Raw genomic sequence first — 20,888 nt, forward strand, 5'->3', positions numbered from 1 at the left:
AAATGAACAGAGGCATTGTGATGGAGCATAATTGTCCATTGTCGCTTCAAGATGCTTTGCCTTTGAAGATAACATTCTGTTTACAATAAACTCTAAGGACCTCTCTGGTGTCTCCTCCTTTATCTTATAGTTTCACCCTCTGTCTGAAAACCAAGTTAGTTGTGTCAAGATCAAGGGAGTCCATCAAAATAGAGATAGTCCAGGACAAAATCGGAATATAAATCATTGTCACCATAAAGAATGTAGATACCCTTTTTATGAAGAGGGCTGTCCTGATTTGTTCCCTAGGCTGGGGGAGGCGGCATTTCCCATTCATTCACCTCTGGAGGAACCCCTCATTCATTAGATCAAGCAGGTTGCCATGTATCAGCTCTCAAACGGGCTAATCGAAGACTGAGATAAGCCAGCTCTTGGCCACTTCTTGCCCTTTGAACACTCCAGGGCCACCTCTTGCCCTCAGACTTTTATCTCGCTATAGTTAAAGAGGGCAAATTAATCCTGGGGAGAAAATGAATGGACAGCCACTGGAGCAGACCATCTTATAGGCCTTTTAGGCTTTCATCGATTGCTACCTGAACATTTCCCTTCAGCAACCGGGTCCTCATTTCACAGCTCCGTCCACTCGGTGCCTGCATTTAACTCTTCGGTGCAAAGCAAGCAAGCAGCAGTAGTTCGGCGACTCATCTAGAAGCCGAGAAAGGCCAAAGGAAAAGGTCATCATTTTGTCTCCGCTCCTCCGAGTTTGATGTAGTGCTGTTTTCACTTGCAAAATAGGAAAGTGAAAACTGTAATTTATTACTGTACCAGCAATTCAAGATGTTTTGCTTGGATGCTGGGCTCGTAATCGGTCACCAGCATTCCAGCTGCTCTTGCTTTCATTGGCTGCTTTGCAGGGCTCTGAAATTTCATTCTGCAAATTTGCATTTTAAAACTATTTAATGACGCTTTTGATTTTGCATGGGGTGGTGGAGAAGCACAGTGGTGCATCATCCCGTTCTCTTGACCCATGCTGCATTTTTTTCTTTTTGGACCGGGGTGTGTTTTCAAAAGGCCAGGAGGATGTTAAGGAGTCCCAAACCTAAAGGCTCTTTCATGGCCATCAATTTCACTTCTTCTTTTTCTCCTCTCTCTCTCTTTTGTCTGCTGCAAGCTTTTTGGCACGGTGCGCCTGAGAAGTAGGGTCACTCCAGTAGCACAGCAGTAGCCTCTTGCATTGCCAAGTGAGATGCCTGCATTTTATAGTGGAACTGGGAGTCCCAGGCTGTGATTGAATTTGATGCTCTTGGAAGAGGCTGCAGGACTCTGCTGCTCTTACAGCAACACCTGCTGGACACTACGGGATGCTGTGCCTAGCCTTATCCTTTGGGACACCACAGAAGAAAGAAATGAGATAATCCATTCCTTGGCTGTTTTTGTTTCAAAATGCATCTCATGGTTTCAGAAGCTTCCATTCCGTGAGGAGCATTGGCCCAAGTCTCATAACCCTAACTCATAAATGTATTTTCCTTTATACCCAACAGTTCAGGGTGTATATATTTGCATTCAGTTAACCAGGACTGGGGCTGGGAGCCCATGATCATCCTCTTTGTGGTTGCTGCTCTTCTTTTTCTTTTTCTTTATTTTGTTTAGTTTTTCAGATTTTGAAATTTACGAACAATTATCAAACAACCTACATAGAAAGAGAATTCCAAAGAATCTCCTGGATTTCCCTCCTCTCCTTTGTAGGTCCTTAGGTTAACTTTTCTGCCTGCATCTTGTCTATTAATCCAAATCTATTAAATCTCCATTGTAATGGTTGCCTCTTTTCTTTCCCTCTCTCTGCTCACAACAGCTGCTTCTTGGCACAGAACTTCACCTCAGCTACCAAGAGCAGGTCTGCATGGGTTTCATCAAGAGAAAGAAAACCCAGCAAATATAATATTAGGTTCAGAGTTCAACTTCCTAAACATCTTGATGTTCGCTTTTTCTTAAAAAGCAAGTTTCTAGGCCTCTCGACAGCAAAGATGTGCTCAAGAGATGACGGGCAATGGGTATTTCAGAAAGTTGGATGAATAATTTCTGGCAGTTGGATGCAGAGCTTGCATAGGTTCCCGCCTCCATACCACTGAATTCGGCGTATGCAGAACTGTCGTTATTCTATTTGCACAATATACCACTCACAAAAGAAAGATGGTGATGGAGGAGGAGGAGGAGGAGGAAGAAGAAGAAGTTAAAGCTACCAGTGGCTAGTAGCCACGACAACTATTTTCTATCTCCACTTCCAGAAGCACATTGCCTCTCAACACCAGTTGCTGTGAATCTCAAGTAAGGACAGCACTGTTGCACTCATGTCCTGCTTGTGGGCTTCCTACAGGCATCTGGTTGGCTATTGTGACAACAGGATGTTGGGTAGCTCAGTTGGTTACAGCGTGGTGCTGATAATGCCAAGGTTGCAAGTTCAATTCCTGTGTGGGACAGCTGCGTATTCCTGCATTGCAGGGCTTTGGACTAGATCAGAGGTTTTCAACCTTTTTGGGTCCATGCCTCCCTTGACCAACTACATTCTTTCTGCGGCACCCCTGTGGGGCTCAGGGACCAGTTACATCACCCCTTGCCTGCAGAGCTGGCAGCTTCTCACCCTTTTTCAAACACCCTTGTGGAGTGTTCCCTCAGCCTCCTCTCCTCTCCCCTATCCTTGGGAGTCTTCTGGGCAGCCACTTCTGCCACCTACCCCAGTCTCTGAGCTCCCCCCCCCATGCCCCAAAGAGAGGTGCCTCATCACACTGTCCCACAGGGGCCTGGGAAGCAACCCCTGGCCAGTCCCAGAGGAGCCATTTGCCTGGGGAGCTTGTAGCCAAGGCTGCAGCAACAAACAGCTACTCAAGCCTTTGGGGCAGAGATGCAAAAGGGCTTCAGAGGAGGGAGGGAAGGAAAGAGGGACAGAGGCCAGTGTTGCCTGTGGCACCCCCTGGCCACCCTTTAAGGCGCACTGGTTGAAAGCCACCAGACTATAGGACACTATGCAGTTCTATGATTCTGTGACTAGATGAGCCATTGGCCTGATCCAGCAAAACTTTTTGTATTTTCTGATGGTGATTACTAGCCCAGTATACTGATTATCTGGATGCAGTTTAAGAAAACAAATCAGAATGCATGCAGCCAAGACTTATGAGCAGGTGTATGGCAATCTTGCTGCGTGTGCACTTAAAAAAAACCCACATGTACAATTTGCGTATGTCGCCTCCCATATACAGGTTTCATGTGGCAAACCATGTCTATAAGAAAAGGCCTTAAATTTGCAGATTCTTTGGAAATATATATTTTGTAGCTGCTTGGGCATGGGTTTGCCAAATCTGCATGATGACTAGTTTTAGGACAGCTATGTAGAGCCCTTAGAGTCAGCTCTCTTATTTATATTTCTCTTTTAACAAAATGTTTGGCACATGAGGAATGTGCGGGTCCAAGCTTTTTTCTTCTTCCTGCATAAATAGATATTCTCTCTCTACTTAAGAAGGCAGGTGTCAGATTTAATAACTGTGGCTCAGTTGCTTTGATTTTCAGAAGGATCCTTGGGTAAAGAAGTGATACTAATGGGCAATTCATAAATTTAAAAAATCCATGCATTTTCTATATCAGGACTGAATGTGCCTGTGAACAGGACATAAGAATCCTTGCCCGTCTAAGACCCACAGAGGAAAGGCTCTCTTGTGAGTTAGCAGAGAAGTTTGTGCTTTGTGATCTGCTCTATCAGGCCCAGACATCTTTGCACATTGGATAAAAAGAGGATCAGCACCATACAATCAGGGATATTGATCCAAGGGACAGTGAGAGCCAGTGTGGCTGGTACAATTTACAGGCCATATATATTTACACACACACACACACACACACACACACACACACACACACACACACATATACACACACACACACACACACTGACTCTGGTGCCCCTGCCTGCCTGAGTGTCCGCACACACACAGTGCAACTATACATTGTGATATATCAATACATTGATATATCATGACGGAGGATGGAGCTATGTAGAGGCACTGGCTGGCTTTGCGGTCCCCGTCCCCCCCCCCCCCGGCATGGTGATTTTTGCTGGCGCCTGCTCTTGTGATTCACTGCACCCTGCAGGAAGCAGGGAAGAGTTGAGCCAGCAGAGTTAACAGAGGCTGCAGGAATCGAGAGAAGCATTGGCTGGCTTCACAGTTTTCCCCACATTGTGATTTTTGCATAGCACATCCACACACACCATGATTTGCAACATATTGCCAGGTCAAAAATTATGAAACTGATATCATGATATGGACTACAAACCAGTGTTGGATGATATATCAATATATCTCCCAGCCCTATTTTGTCAACCTGTTTGCTAGGCTATGTTGGTTCCCCACCAGCTGCAAAGTAGAAACTGTGTCACTTTATTCAGAATGGGGCTGGATTCATTACAACAAGTGGGCTGATGCCCTGTCAGAAAGCTGTCCACCACACACATGTGAGCCCAGGGCGTGCTGCAGCCCATCAGAAAAACCCGGGATGGAAACGAAATGTTAAGAGGCAGAGCCCTGAGGGAACTCACTTGGTTCAGTGCCTCACCATTTATTCCTATGGTCTCGTGGACCTGCTTGGAGACAGCACCACGGCCCTTACACATTGTCAATTGTTAATATTGCACAAGCCCCAGTGTATAGGATGCTGAGCATTTAACATGTGTGTTGGAATTAATGAGGGTCTCAGGGAGCGCACTGCATGCTGCTGAAGATCTGCACACCATTTGGCTGGGAAGACATCAAAAGCTCCCTCTCTGTCAAAATGTAAGTATGGAAATAACGAATGGTAATTTATGTTAAGTAGCAGTTGGAGGTAAATATTCATATTGGAGGTGGTCTTAAGTTTTTCCCCTCATCCCTTTTACCTTGAAGCCAAATACCACAAACCAGAAACCACCAACCAGCAGAGTCCCACAGTAACAAGATATTAATAGCCCATGGAAAAAATAACATAACCGTATATTATGCTGCTTGCTGCACCTAGCCAGTATGTTTTTAATGCCTGAACCGACTGACATGCAAGAAAAAGCAATTGAATAGAGTTTCTTGGAAGTACTGAAACGAATGGGTCCTGCTCCTAAGTAAGATGTACTTAGCACGGGGCTGCTACTGACATGTGCAAACCTCGGAACACTTCCAGTAGTTCTGAAGGTACTTTCAAGTACAGTGGTACCTCAGGTTACATACGCTTCAGGTTACAAACTCTGCTAGCCCGGAAATATTGCTTCAGGTTAAGAATTTTGCTTCAGGATGAGAACAGAAATCATGCTCCGGCGGCACAGTGGCAGCAGGAGGCCCCATTAGATAAAGGGGTGCTTCAGCTTGAGAACAGTTTCATGTTAAGTACGGACCTCCGGAACAAATTAAGTACTTAACCTGAGGTACCACTGTATTTCCTTCTCTTTCAGAAAACACTTCTTGAAAGAGGAGGGCAGAGTCAGTTTAAGAGTCACCCCGTCCCAAAAATTTGTTGTACATTTGGCTGCGCCTCCTTCTCACAAGGGGGATAATAGCACTGCTTTTGTCTCACCACCCCTGGTTATACGGGCCCTATTTGCACATAAAACTCAACTCATGCGTGTGTGTAAGCATTTAAGTCAATACACGGGTGTTTTCGTTTCATGGTACAAGAGGCATTTGCAATTCACGCTGGAGTGTCTCTGAAGTGACCCACATATGCATGGGCTGGTAGGAAAGTCAGCAGTGGGTGAACTAGTAAAGCCCATTTGTAGGTTTCGTTTAAGCATGAAATGGTTGTGCAGGGAAACTGAACACATCTTGAAATTGGTGGGTTTTTTTGAAAATAAATAAATTAATAAAGCCAGGGATGGGTTTCTATCCTTTCCTGTATCTGTTTTTCAGTACATTCAATCCATTTTCAATACCACCTTCCTGCGATGTGGGAGACTGTGTAGAAGCAATTTTTGGAACGTTCTTGCTATGAACTGGGCATTATACAAAGAGAAGCTCATATATCAGTCCAGGTGTTTACCAAAATGCACGACACTTTCTTTCTATTGTTATTATGATCATCATTAAAAATTTAATCTTAGGGAATTCTGTCGCAAACAGTATAGAATGTTTTGAAACTGGAGAGAAAAACCAAGGATTTGGTTTATTCTTTCTTTCACGGCAAACACCCTGAGGCCCTCCCTTTTGCCTAAACTTCCTACCCAAAGGCCTCAGATGCCTTTGTGTGTTGTCATCATTAAAGCTTAGTATGAGTTGCTAAGATATTTGCCAGTTCTAAAGCCCCACTCCAAAGAGCCTGCTCAGGAGAATGCTACGTGAGAGAGAAGGAATACAGACATTATCGCTAAAGACTAGCATCAGCTATAAAGGGGAGTCCGAAAAGGCGAACCCATTAAGCCGATGATTTACTAGGCTAAGATGTTAAATGCATAACTTTGTTCTCCTGGGCAAACCGAGAGTCCCAGTCAAAGTTCAAAGATGCAGTTCTGGGTCATAGCAGACACATCTTTTCTTTCTAAGAATTACAAGCGCTTTCCAGCTCAAGGTACTCTCGCAGCTGTATTAAGCTGAATTGCAGCCGTATCCTGTGATCTTATGAAACGTTTTGCTTCTGTTTATATTTCTGATGCTAAAAATCAAATCCAAACCAGATTGGGAATGGGGGAGCAGTTGTGTGTGTGTGCAAAGGGAGAGTGCATTGATTTCCTCCGCAGTGATTCATGCGGGTCACCCGAACTGAGTGAGGTCTTGCTAAAAGGATTTAAAAGTAGGCAGTGATCTCAAAAGTGAAGCCAAGCTAGTAGTAAGAGGCCCCCCCCCCACAATTTTTGGTAAAAGTTCAGGGACATGTTCCAAAATCGCTGTCTCCTCTGTTTTAGGCAGCCTTCCCTCAAAGGAAAAGAACACTGCTTGCTACTTCAAATTGCCACAATTTGGGCTCGTTGGTTCTTTTTTGAAAGGTGATAAACCACATAAGTGTTCTCTGAACCGAGCCACTCCACAGCGCCATGAAATTTGGCTCCCCATCCCCTCCGTAGCCAAGTATTTCATTCCGTCCTCTCACCAAAAGCTGGACAATTTGGATCTCTCCATTTCCCCAGTTATCGTTGGCCAGGGCATCAAATACAACGATAATAATAAACCACCCTTCCTTGAGTGAATTCTAGCCACCGAACAAATACACCACCTATCAGACCAAAGGCGCCCTCTTTAAATGCCCTCTTTAAATCACAGTCCCATTTGGCAGCCAAACCTGCCCATACCGTTATGCTCAGCATATGCTATAAATCTCTCATCTTGGACATCACTCACTACCTCCAGTGCCTAAGCCCAGATATTACAATGGTTTCCGCAAAGGGGTCGGTTGCCACGAGAACATGCTGTAGGTGTAGCTCCTAGGCCCTCTTCTTTCAAAACATCTTAAATTGTATTTCATAACCTCGGCCCACCCACCTTTCACATTTCTGGCTTAGACCAGTAAAAAACAGGCTGCTTTGCTTTCGAGTCCTACAATCCTGCCCTCGGTTATGGGAGGTGTCTGCCTGGCCGCTGTTGGACCAGATGAGGCTTAGACCTGATCCATCAGGGCTCTTTTTGCACATTGAAGCCCCCTGTTATCTGCAGGATTTAAGTACACACAATATTGTATAAGACTGTGGACAAAACATAGTGCTTACACCTCCTGCTCTCATCGGCTTTTTAACCAGGTGGATCTGGAACCAAATTTTTGGCTAGAGTGTAATGGAGGAACTGAACGGCTTGGTCACTTTCAGTTTCCATTTTCTAATCTCTACTTCAGTTCATGCCATTTCCATAGCTGTTTGCTCCCCCCCTCCCCCCAAAAAAATAAGTCCACAGGAATATTAGTCTGGGCTTATGCACATATTTCTTACTCCTTTTTGCAGGCAGATTTGCTCAAGATATGCATCACTGCAAGTAATCTCCCCTAATATAATTAATTTTGCACATTATTTTATCAGTGTGCACATTTTTTGTACACTTTTGGGAGGGGAGTTTGGAGGACACTGCAGAATTCTGAGAAAGAAGATGTCAAAGAATAGCTGCATTTGTGTTGGCGTATGGGTTCAGAAAGTGCAAATTAGCTAGTTTTGCATTAAAACATGGACCGAACTAATTTCTCTCCCATCCCTAGAAAACATTAGTATCATATTCCTTAAACTAAGTGATTTATTCCAAAACAGAATTAGAGATGCAAGAAGCATTTGACACATTTGCTTCTTTCTTTCTTTCTTTCTTTCTTTCTTTCTTTCTTTCTTTCTTTCTTTCTTTCTTTCTTTCTTTCTTTCTCTCTCTCTCTCTCTCTCTCTCTCTCTGTGTGTGTGTGTTTTAAGAAGATCAGACCAACATACCTATCCTACCTTTGGGAGGTAGGATAGGCTTGGAGATGGCAACCTCCACAGGGCCACCCAAAGACCTTCCTTCCTGAGAATGGAACTGAGAATGGAACTAGGCATTCTGCTCAAAATACAGCTGTAGCAAGGAGGCACCACCTTACAGAATTCACCCCCTTTGCCAATCAAGATGTCAGCACACGAATCCATGCCATCACTTATCATTATGTGGTAATGCAAATATATTTGACATAGGAAGTTTTCTCAGCCAGCTCAGACCATAGGCCCATCTAGTCCAGCCCTGTCTATTCTAACAGTGATTTCTTCACCATTTCATGCCGTTATCTTTCCCATCATCTGAAATGTCATACTTAAGAACATAAGAAGACAAGAGTATGCTGGACTAGATGGATCACTGGCCTGGGCAAGCAGGGCAGCAGGACCTGAACACAAGAGGATTCTCCTCTCTTGAGGTTTCCAGCAACTGGTATTCAGAAACATACAGTCTCTGACCATGGAGTCAGAGCAGAGCCATTAAGGCTGGTAGCCATTGATATCCTTTACTTCAATAACTTTTAAATAACAAGCCAGGGATTGAACATGGCACCTTCAGCATGTCTTCAGTGTGGCAGCATCTCTTACCTGCATTCTCTATCACCTGTGCTAGGCAAGCATCTTTGCTATATTGTTTTTAGGCACCTGCTAAAAATGTGTTCGATAAGGAAAGCCAATCGAGTCGTACAATTTTATTATATATTTTATACTTTTCTTATACTTTGCTTAATTTTAGGTTAGCTTGCTTTCAGCCTTTGATTTTATCGGGGGTTGGGGGGATTTAATGAACATTTTACATTCTATGAAAACCCCTTGGAGGTTGTGGGTGATTAAGCAATCTATAAATCCCGTTAAATAATAGTCCCCCTTGAATAATATTTCCTGGAGGGTTGTGGTCAGAGATTTGTTTCCATTGAACATGGAATTTAACGTGGCCTTTGAACTACTGGTGACAAATGAGTGTTCCTCACCCCCTCACGAAAAGAAAAGAAAAACCACCTGGATTGATGAAAAAACCATTTGCCATTTCCAAAATATTTTGACAGCATTGCCACTGAACTCTAACAATGCTACTAGGTGGCACCTAAGATAACAGGACTACTTTTCTGCTTACATTCCACAAGGTTATGGGGTTTTGGTTTTTAGCTCTAAGGAAGTTTGACATCCAAACCTCAACTTAACACTGCTAAAATCTGTATTTGCAAGGTAAATGCACAACCTTGTCTGTCTCTTCGCCCAGACACACACATCCTTGGGATAGCTGTGTTTGCATTTGTACCTATTACGCAGACAGACCACAGAAACACGTGTGCAGCAGTTTCGCAGGAGCCAAGGCTAGGCTGAGCCCAAGCCTGTCCTATTATTTTAGTGCACTCCCACTAACCTTTCTAGAAGTTGTGGTGAACCACAAAGAAGGTAGGGAGCTGCTCCCTCCATAAATTATCTTCAAAGGAAGGTTCAATCACAGATCATTTAAAAAACGTTGGAAGCTGGAACGGCAAGAGAGCAACGTGCAGAGACCTTCTGTGTTAGCTGCAGAAAAAGATTTCTAGAAACTCCTCACAGAGTCACCAGTTTGTTAGGTATCTTCTACAACTAAAAGAGTACAAAAAGCGGCTACTGGGAACAGGGATGAGTGAGGGAAGGTTATTGTTTTCTTGGACCCAAAACCAGCAATGGCTTCCTTCCTGTAGTCCATTTGCCTGTGTTATGCTGATCACCTGTGCCCTCTTACTGCCTCCATTTATTCTGCTACAGCTGATAGCTGTGATCACATCTAAACAGGATGTGGGGCAAATTTCATTAGAGCCACATTCGCAACATAGCCTTCAAGTACTGTGATACTGCTTTCAACAGTCATGGCTCCACCCACCCCCCAAAGAATTCTGGGAACTAAGGGCATTGAGAGTTCTTAGGAGCTGCCTGTTCCCCTTAAAGAACTGCACTTCCCAGAGTTCCTTGGGAAGAGGGACTAGTTGTTAAATCCCTCTTCGTGCTACAGGCTAGTTTCTACACAAGCTCACGCCTCTCTATTCTCCGTCAGAGGCGTTGTAGGAGTTCAAGGGCACATTCCAGCCAGTCAGAAGCACTGTGGTGGGGAGGGGAGGGGGACCAAGGCCAGTGATGGAAATTCCCTCAAGGACCTGGCAGTGCTGCTTGGAGGGCTGTAGTCAGCCCCCCAGGCTTCTTCACCTCTGTCTTTATGTCATTTTCCTATATTCTTTCCAGTTCCATTTTCACTTTGTGGACTAAAGTAGTGAGGAGCAGCTCCCATCAGCCCTCACTATTAGCCATGCTGGCTGGGGTTGATGGGAATTGGAGAGTTGGATATAATAATAATAATAATAATAATAATAATAATAATAATAATAATAATAATAATTTATACCCTACCCATCTGGCTGGGTTTCCCCAGCCACCCTGGGTAGCTCCCAACAGAATATTAAAAACATGAAAAAACACCAAACATTAAAAACTTTCCTAAACAGGGTTGCCTTAAGATGTCTTCTAAAAGTCAGATAGTTGTTTATTTCCTAGGCATCTGATGGGAGGGTGTTCTACAGGGCTGGAGCCACTACCAGGAAGGCCCTCTGCCTGGTTCCCTGTAACCTCACTTCTCGCAGTGAGGGAACCTCCAGAAGGCCCTTGGAGCTGGACCTCAGTAGATGGTTAACAGAGTCCACAAGACCTCCTTTTTAGTAAACCTGCACCCCATTATCCACCCCGATTATCCATACCCTCCAACATTTCTCTGATGAAAATTGGGACATCCTATCCAGGTCATGACCGGGTATCACACACCTCTGCTGGCAAGCAGTGCTGTTTCCATCTAAGCAGCATGGTGAGTCCTGCTGGTTTAGAAACTGGGTCAAAAGAACACAGCCTTATAATGAGTGAAACCATTGAGCCATCGAAGCTCAGTACTGTGTACACTGACTGGCAGCATATCTCCTTTAAACAGGAGCCTTTCTCCAGCTGTAACCTACAGATTCTGGAGATTGAACCTGAGAGCTTCTGCATCCATAACACCTCCCACTGAGATGGCCCCTCTTGGGCTGTGTGCATAAGTAACTGAATTGTTGTTTATTTCCCATTCATATCTAACTGAATCTGCGGAAGAAAATGAGGGTGTAATCCCGAGACAGACATGCTGAAGCCCTATTAAAATCAACGGGAGTTAAACGTGGGTGTAAGAGCCATCAATTTCAACGTAACCCAGTTTTGCCACCTTTCAACGTCTCCCTGAAGTCAACAACGTGAATTTTCCTGAAAGTTCAGTTTGACAAATTTGCACTGAAAGCAATGGGGCTTCAGTCAGCCACTGCTAACTCGTTCCATTGGTTTTGGTGAGCCTGAATCACAACTAACTTTACCTGGTCTGGGCTCAAAGAGTTTATTCTAGAATCATTAATTTTAGCACTTTTGCTGCGGCCTGGTACATGGGAATCACCCGGGGAATTGGCCATGTGATAGGTTATTTGGAGTAATTGGTTTAGAGTTGGTTCCTGTTCCCACTGAGCTCCTTCTTCCTGATGGGAGATTGCATTTGCTTATATACATAAACATACAGAGTGCCTTTAATAAATTGGGGCTGAATGCGTTCTATACATTTTTTGGTTTTGGCTCAATTTGCTGTACACAGAAATTTGTTCTCAAACTATGTTTAAATCATTACTGGCCTCACGACTGTGTTTATTGAGATAAATGCCATTTCCCCCTTTTGAGTGGTAGCAGTTATCTGTGGTATTACAAGCTGGCTTCCCAACAGAAGAATAATCAGTGGTCAATTTGTCTTTCAGGCACTTTGTCAACCAGCTGGGTAAATATTAAGATGGAGATCCCACAGAAAAAAACTGCTCTTCGTTTACACACACATCTCCTAACTACAGCCAAATTCCACCTGAATTTGTAGAGCTGCTCCATTTGTGGAGGTGCTCCAGGACCGCACTGGATCCTGTACAGCTTTCTTTGATAATCTTACCATTGGTGTGGACCTCCAGCCTTGACAATCAGGACCCTGAAGACCAGCTTGCAAATAGCTATACGCCTGATCACCTGTGGCAATTCAAAATAATATCTAGGCAACCAGGCAAAACTTGATAAACTGAAGGAGAGTTTCCTTCTGCCATCTATGTACCACAAATGGAGGACAGGTATGTGTGGGCAGGTAAGGTAGTAAAAGTTTTTTTGTGAGCAAGTCACAAAGAGTGGTGGCTTGACTCTAGTGTAGTCACACCTGCATTCCTGCCCCACAAGATTCGGAGCTTTGAAGGCTACAGGTGTGATCTCTACATTGACAGCTGGTAAGATTTTTCTAATGGCCAGGCTATTCCTGCACAGATATGCAGACAAGCAGACATATTTCTGAATAACTCTGGTGTCTCTCTCCGCCCCTCACCCCCCCCCCCATTTTGCTAGTGGAGGGGCAAACACATAGGGCAGCCATTTAAGCACCACCCAAAAAGTGGGCACCGATTTGCACAATAAAACTGAACATGGTTGCATTCCTGTGTTTAGATCCACCCATGCTGATTTACAGAAATAATAAACCACAGAAAACAGAAATAACTGTTGTGATTTGCACAGAAATGCAATGCATCTCACCATGGGGGGGGGGGGAGAGAGAAAATACTGTGAGCAGGTGACCCGTGGTGGACAACTTCAAGGGCCCTGCTTGCTCTCCCTTCTTTGTCTTTAAACCAGACATGGACCAGGCAGCCCTCCAAATAGAAGACCGTCTTCTGAAGAGTAGAATGCACAGCAAATGGCCCCCGATTCAGTCCCTGGCATCTCCAGGTTGAGCTGAGAAATGGATCCTGTCTGAAACTCTGCAGAGCTACAGTCAGACTCGGTGATCTCCAACCTTTTCAGAATCAGACCCACCTTTAACTGACAAGGTTGCACCTGGGGATCCATTTATTTTATTTAAACGGCCTTGGCCCTGTATACCTGAAGGAGCGTCTCCACCCCCATCATTCTGCCCAGACACTGAGGTCCACTTCTGAGGGTCTTCTGGCAGTTCCTTCACTGCGAGAAGCCAAGTTACAGGGAACCAGGCAGAGGGCCTTCTTGGTAGTGGCACCCACCCTGTGGAATGCCCTCCTGTCAGATGACAAGGACATAAAGAACTATACAACTTTTAAAAGACATCTGAAGGCAGCTCTGTATGGGGAAGTTTTTAATGGTTGATGCTTTATTGTGTTTTTAATATTTTATTAGGAGTCACCCAGGGTGGCTGGGGAAACCCAGCCAGGTGGGCAGGGTATATATGTATGTGTAAATAATAATAATAATAATAATAATAATAATAATAATAATAATAATAATAATAACCACCATATATTTGTATGGGTGGCTGTGCTGATGTTGCAGCTCACCTCAGATCAGCCCACCCAGCAGCAGATCCCAACCTACCAACGGAAGACCTTTCAACCATAGCTGTCAACTTTTCCCTTTTCTTGCAAGGAATCCTATTCGGAATAAGGGATTTTCCCTTTAAAAAAGGGAAACGTTGACAGCTATGCTTCCAACACTTGGACTTTGTTATTTATTTAACCCATATATACCTGTACTTACTCCTATGTGCCCATTTTACAGCTTTGTTTTCCATCTGTTGTTATCTCTGTTTTATATACCTTATGGAATGAAATTTAAAAAATCTTCACACACAAAAACGGTGTGTAGACCATGAAGGGCTATAGCTCAGTGGAAGGGCATCTGCTTTGTGCAGAAGGTCTCGGGTTCTCATCCTTGGTGGGAAGTCACGCATTCAACGAAACCTCTACCTGAATCCATGAGCAGCTGTCTGCCCATGTAAGCTAGAGAGACCACTTCCTACACCCCTGCAAATTAGTTCAAAAGGAAGCAGTCATTTGGTGCTTGGTGCATTAAAAATGAAGGCAAATTAAAAACAAAGTGGTACTGCCAGACCACCAAAAGCTAAATCAAAATTAAATTCATTATAATGAAATAAACACAGCCGGGGCCTTCCTCCCCACCCCACCCCTCCCCACATTGTGCCACGCTAGCAGCAGAGTCTAAAATAAACTGTGATTCATGTCTCTTTAATTTCTGCTAACAAAGCTCATTTCTAAACCAGAAAACTTTTTCATATAGGAAACCTCAGAATGTGACAGTTCATCTTCCGATCCTTAATGTTTCTCTTTCAGCTCAACAGGGCCAAAATGTCATTCTCTCTCTCCCTCTCTCTCTTTTTTGCAAAGCAAAAAAAGAAATCAAAGCCAAATGGTAAAAAAATGCAAAGTTTGGTTAAACAAACAGTCGGCATTTCAGGTTTTTTTTTTATCTGCAGCCTGCAGAGCAACTAAACAAAGCCAAGATATTGTCCATCTCTTTGACAGACAATGAGCCTCACAGGTCCAGCATGACATGCCCGGGGCTGGCACGTGATTGGAGTAATTAAATTAAATAGCAGGAAACATGTTTTCCATATGCCACTGCCTGGCCACACACAAACTGTAACAGTAAATCTTTTATGCTAGACCAGTGATGGGAAAAGCGTAATCGTTTGAGAAATGTAAGATGCTCACAAAAAGAAAAGTTAAAGTTAAGAATAATAAAGAGCCTTCATCAACTCCCTGCCATTGTGCCCAAATGGCCTGCGTGGATATCTGTGTATTTGGAAGGCTGCAAGGTCAAATTGGCAAGATCCAACAGTTTAGGGAATCGGTAATGCTCAAGTTTCGTGTTTTCAAGAACCCTTCTGAATTGGTGTAGCCTGCCCCTGTCAAAACTGTGCAGATGCACACATTGTTAAAAGAGATTCACACAACTTTCTCCTTTGAGAAATACAAAGAGTCCTGCTGGATTAGGCAAAAGATCCATATAGCCCAACCAGCTAGATACCTCTGAAAAGGCCTTGAGCAGGGCATCAAGGCCATCATACTCTCCTGTTATTGCTCCCCCAACAAGTGGGAGGAGCACAGAGAGAAGAAATGCCATGGTGCATCTGAAGCAGCACAACTGGGTGCCCCAGATGCAACAAAACATGTCTCTCCTCCATCGGTCTCTACAACCTTCCAACAGTTGGGTAAAAGATTCCTGCACTGCAGAGGGTTGGGTTAGAGGACCCTCGTGGCCCTTTCCAACCCTACAAGTCTATGATTCTATTATTCTTTCTATGAGAGTGTCTTCCCCCAACTTCCAGCCTGGCACTGAAATGCAAAACTCAATGCAGGTTCAAGGTAGTTCCACTGCATTTTAGGTGACCTGCACATTCGGGGGCGGGTGGTGGTGGTGGAAAGTACATGGTGCAACCTCCCCAAAACTGCTACGCTCCTTCAATTACAGGTGGTTGGATGATGCCTCTTGCCTATAGGAAGTAAGCATGTCAGGTAGATACTTTGCCTTCTTCCTAACTTGCTGGTTTTCTACACACAGACATTTTTAAAGAAAGCTGGGACAGAGATGGGAGCCTGTGGTCCTTCAGATGTTGCTGGACTCCAGTTCTCAGCCAACCTGGCCAGTGGCTAGGGATGATGTGGGCCGAGTCCAACATCTGGAGGGCTACAGGTTTCCTATTCCCGACTAGGAAGATATTCCATCATTTGATGGCCCATTTGCATTGTTAAGGAGCCGAGTCCCAGGAAGGCTGTACAATATGCCTTCTTCTTGATGTGTATATTGGCTCTTAGCTACGTAGTAGATTTATCAGCACTTTCTGATGTTTCCAGTGGAATTGCCATTGGCAGGCTGAACTAATCTGTCACCATTGGCTTTGTTTGGCAGAGGATGATCACAACTAGCTCAAATGTGTGCTGGTAAAGAACTCCTAGCTCAGCTGCTCAGCAGACGCGGGTGCCAGATTAGATCACCGGTAAAGCTTAGAGGATCCATCCGCCAAGATTACGAGCCTATTTGGAAGAAGCACCTCATCAATGATTGCCATGGTGGTAGAACAGATTAATCACTACTAAAAAAAGAGATGTCTAGAAAATTTCTCATATATGATAAACCTCAGCCATCATTATAAAATGTGTTTCAACATAAAGAAGAATGTATTTTGGAAAGAAAACCTTGCTTGGCACACTAAGACTGTTGTTTGCCCAATAACCTTTTGGCAAAGCACTAAACTAAGTACTTATTTCACTTCATTTAATAAGAAATGCACGCAACTTGCACAAATGCGCCAAATATATGTCGTTTCTTTTTAAATGCGCCATACCAACGGAACACAAAACTTGTAATGAACACCCTGAAATCCAGAAGTAGTAGTCACTGTGAGACCAAGATATTGTGCTGCCTGAGGCAAAGAACAAAGTCCACAAGTCCAACTCCACGTACCAAAGCCAATCAAACCAGGTGTTGAATCTTCAAATTTGGCAATGGAACAGCATGCTCCACCATATCTGAAGTGTGCAAGCTAGCTTTAAGGCTAACAGTGGACAGGCCACAAAGCTATACCACCCCTTAAAATCTCAGTGCCGCTCCCCACTCTCCAGCATCGGTTGTCCGAGTCAGCCACCCCACTTGATTAATGGTAGGGCCTGTTCTGGGTAACAGCACTGATGTTCAATGATGCAGCCCTGTGTCCATCAACAGGACTCTCCCATTGTGAAGCCAGGTTAGGACAAAATCATCCAGCTATAGACCACCTCAAAATCAGGAATACTTAAAGAACAATATTATAGCTGTTCACATGGAAGTAGACCCATTGAAGTAAGCCCAGTGTTTTACAGGATTATACTTCTTGGAAACATCTTAAAAGAAAACAGTGAGAGAGGCAAGTCTTGGGCTTGAGCTTGAAGTTGGCTTTTTTTAATGATTACATACTGTACTGCAAAAATCTAAAGTACCTTCCTCTAGGTACTGGAGGCTGGGATCTGAATAACTGTTATGGACCCATGAGGGAGACGCTCATTGTCATAAACTGGCAGGACAATGGGAAGGAGAAAGAGGATCCCGGCAAGCGGTGTAGCTGTGACTGGGACACACCGGGGCAAGCAGGAGATGGGGAAGTACTCACAGGGTGACGGAGGGTGGGAATCAGGAACCAGAGCAGCAGGACCCATCACTAGAGCCATAGGGGCCCTTGTCTCCATAATCACAGTGGGCTTTGAACTATAGGGAGCAGCAGGAGGGACGCTCTAGGAGGTTGAGGCAAGCAAGGGCCCACAACCCAGCTCCCTAGTTGGCCAGGTGGGGCTTGCTAGCTCCAGAAGGAGGTGTGTGATTCCTCAGCTGGTGGAGGCTTGGAACAGGTGAGGGTCACTTGCCTCATCAAGCCCAGATGCTGCAATCAGCAGGCAAAGTACAAAAGGGAAGCAGAGCTGAGGTGCTGTGTCTGCTTAACTGCCCATGGCTTGGATGCTTCTGGGCCTCTATGGGACTGTGCTTGGGCTATGACTCTGGACTGTATCCTGACTGTTGGACTTGATTTAATTGGATTGACCTTGGACTTTGTTTCCTGATCTTCGGACTTTGCTTGTGTGGATTGACCCCTGGTCTTTGAACTTTGGACTTGACATACTGACTTGCTGCCAGGTAGGCCAGGGGTTCAGGACACTCAAGCACAGCTGAGACTTCATTCTTTCCATGCAGCTGTTCCCACAAACTAGATGAGCAAACTACTTTTGAATCTAAACACTGACCTCTCTTTAGCAACAGTAAAATAGTAGATGAGCACAGACAAAGCAAGAGATGACACTCTGGCTACCTACTCGTGTCATTCTCTCTCCTCACATCTAACCTTGCATGCACATCACATCTTTGGATCTTGGCCCCATGCAAAACTTGGCTATTAAAGTGACCATTTATTTTTTTTAAAAAATAAAAAAGCTAAGCAACAAGTGTGCTAGTAGGCAGGGGTGACCCCAGAAAACACTCGTTCATGGAAGTGAACGTACAGTAAAGACCTTTATTAGTGGAGTAAAAATTTAATCCATACTATAAAGTTAAAGGGACCCCTGACAGCTAAGTCCAGTCGCAAACGACTCTGGGATTGTGGCGCTCATCTCGCTTTACAGGCCGAGGGAGCCGGCGTTTGTCCGCAGACAGTTTTTCTGGGTCAAGTGGCCAGCATGACTAAGCCACTTCTGGTGAAACCAGAGCAGCGCACGGAAATGCCGTTTACCTTCCCGCCAGAGTGGTATCTATTAATCTACTTGCACTTTTTGGCGTGCTTTCAAACTGCTAGGTTGGCAGGAGCTGGGACCGAGCAATGGGAGCTCACCCCGCTGCCGGGATTCAAACCGCCAACCTTTTGATCGGCAAGCCCAAGGCTCAGTGGTTTAGACCACAGTGCCACCCACGTCCCAATCCATACTATACAGGACTTTAATACAGTCTGATAGAGAATTAGTCATCACTGTTGGTAGGGTCCATAAGTATCTCAATAAAATTGCAGGGACAAATAATTTCAAATGTTAATTTGGAGTATTAAAATTTTAAATCTAATACATAGGAGAGAGAAAAATATATCTTAGTCAGTTCCTGAGTGGAGAATGGAATCTCCTGCATCTATCTAAAAGTACCTCAGGATGCCAGTGAAGATAAAACAGGGAAAAGAGAGCTTGGAATTACAAATTTTGAACATGGCGTGTGACATCTAGTTGCAGAGAAATTGGTCAACAAAGATTTGCCCTTTCATTCACTGCAGCTAAGATTTCAGACAATGATGGAAATGGAAGATGTTGAGTGAAATTTAGTTACATTGAAATCAGTTGAGACTTTGCCATTAATTCAATGCAACTCCATCCTTTACTCAAGGATGGAAATGAAGATGGCAAGAACAGCATAGTTGCGTTGAAAAGAGACTGAATTTATTTCAGTGAGGACTTCAGTGGGAATGATTGGATTGCAGGACTGTGTTGCCAATGAATGAAATTGCATTGCTCCGCCTACATTAGTTACTGGCAGGGAACATCTTGAAGATCCAAGAATCATGGCAGCATTTGTAGCGGCATCTGCAAAAATGAGCGCCATTTATAAAACAGCTGGAAGCCACAGATGGTTTGCATATCCAGATGCAGAGTCCAGTCGGCCAGTTATGCACATTTTGCCTGTTTTTAGATCTCTCTTTCTTAAAAGTTGTATGCTAGCAATGCATTTCCACAATATGCAGACCATAACAATGTCGTGGAAGTATTCTAGTTCCATGAAGCACCTTTAAAAGCCACCTTGTCCTCAATGGGGTGATCACCCCAAGGAGGCATGGCTGGCTTCCAAAGGTAGTGCAATCTCTTCCCTGAGCTCCCTTGGCTCAGATTTTACTCTTGCTTGAACTGAAGGTGAAGTGCTCTCTGGTTCCTTCCTATCCAGTCCACCACCAGTTGTGGTACCTATTGCACACATGCAAAGATATCTGAAGAGTGGGGATCAGTGTCTAGGCAACCCATTTGCCCACAGATAATGACGTGCAGCACATCCCATACCAGACTGAATATAAAGTTTTTACAAGGGTTCTGAATGCTGCTCAGATACAGGGGCCTTATATCACTCTATATATGCCTCCAGGGCCACGTGTCCCATTGATTTTGCTGAAACTTAAATGTAACCAGTTTGTTCCAGACTGAGCCCACCAGCTTATAGGAAACCATCTTCAAAGGAAAGGTCCTTACCTGTGATGTTTTAGCATTGTTATTTTATATATAGATATAAAGACCCCAAATCTGCTAATCATCAGCATCACTTAAAACTTCTACATCTTTTCATAGGCAAATTAATCACTTTAGATTTTTTTGGGGGGGGGGGCTTTGGAGTAACAATTGTTAGCTATCAAAATTCTGGATAACCAGAAAACTGGTATTTACTTGCGTTATTGCAGTTTTTTGATGATGCAATGGTTGACCCACATGTTCAAGACAAATGTGATGGGGATAAAATGAACATGCACAGATACTTCCATTTTTGTACGATGTGTAATGGCTGAAGTGGGATCAAGTAACAGGTCAAAAACAGACTTTGTGTAATGGAATAAAAAGCATGCTCCTAAATCTGTTCCTTCCACAATAATAAGCAAATATATTTGCCTATATCAAAGAGAAAGCAGTGCCTTAGAATTATCAAGTTTACACAAAGCCAAGTATGTGAAAGGGAATCTTTTGAGAAAAAAAACTTTATTTGAGAAAGGAATATATAGACTTGTATCAGAAGGCAAAATAGGGAACATACAAACAGAATATATTTACAACACAAAACAAGAGATCACCAAAGGTGTAAATTATAATAAATACAATAGATTTAAAATGTGACAATTAGCAATTAGAAAGATGGTTGCGTAAACCCAGTTTTCCTTTTTCACTGGTTCCAGGTAACTTCTCTCTTTAAAAAAAAAAAGAGTGGCATGAAAGTCCACTGGCTATACTGGGGAAACTCTCCTGAATTCTTTATAAAAATATCTTTACAGTTACACATTTTTGAAATATTATTGTACAAAAGTTTGCTTATATCCAGGTATCCGCCCAAATAAAATGTATTTTAAAAGATGCTCTATCCTTTGTTGAGTGGGCTAAGA

General features: G+C 43.8%; 1 protein-coding gene across 6 annotated transcripts in view; it reads right to left on the minus strand.

Annotated features, from left to right (window-relative positions):
- The window catches only part of HDAC9 (histone deacetylase 9), a 487,438-nt gene that overhangs the window by 165,062 nt on the left and 301,488 nt on the right, over positions 1-20,888 (minus strand). The gene's annotated exons all lie outside the window — the stretch shown is intronic.

This window comes from Podarcis bocagei, assembly GCF_964188305.1.
Source record: "Podarcis bocagei genome assembly, chromosome: 12".
NCBI classification, from domain to species: Eukaryota; Metazoa; Chordata; class Lepidosauria; order Squamata; family Lacertidae; genus Podarcis; species Podarcis bocagei.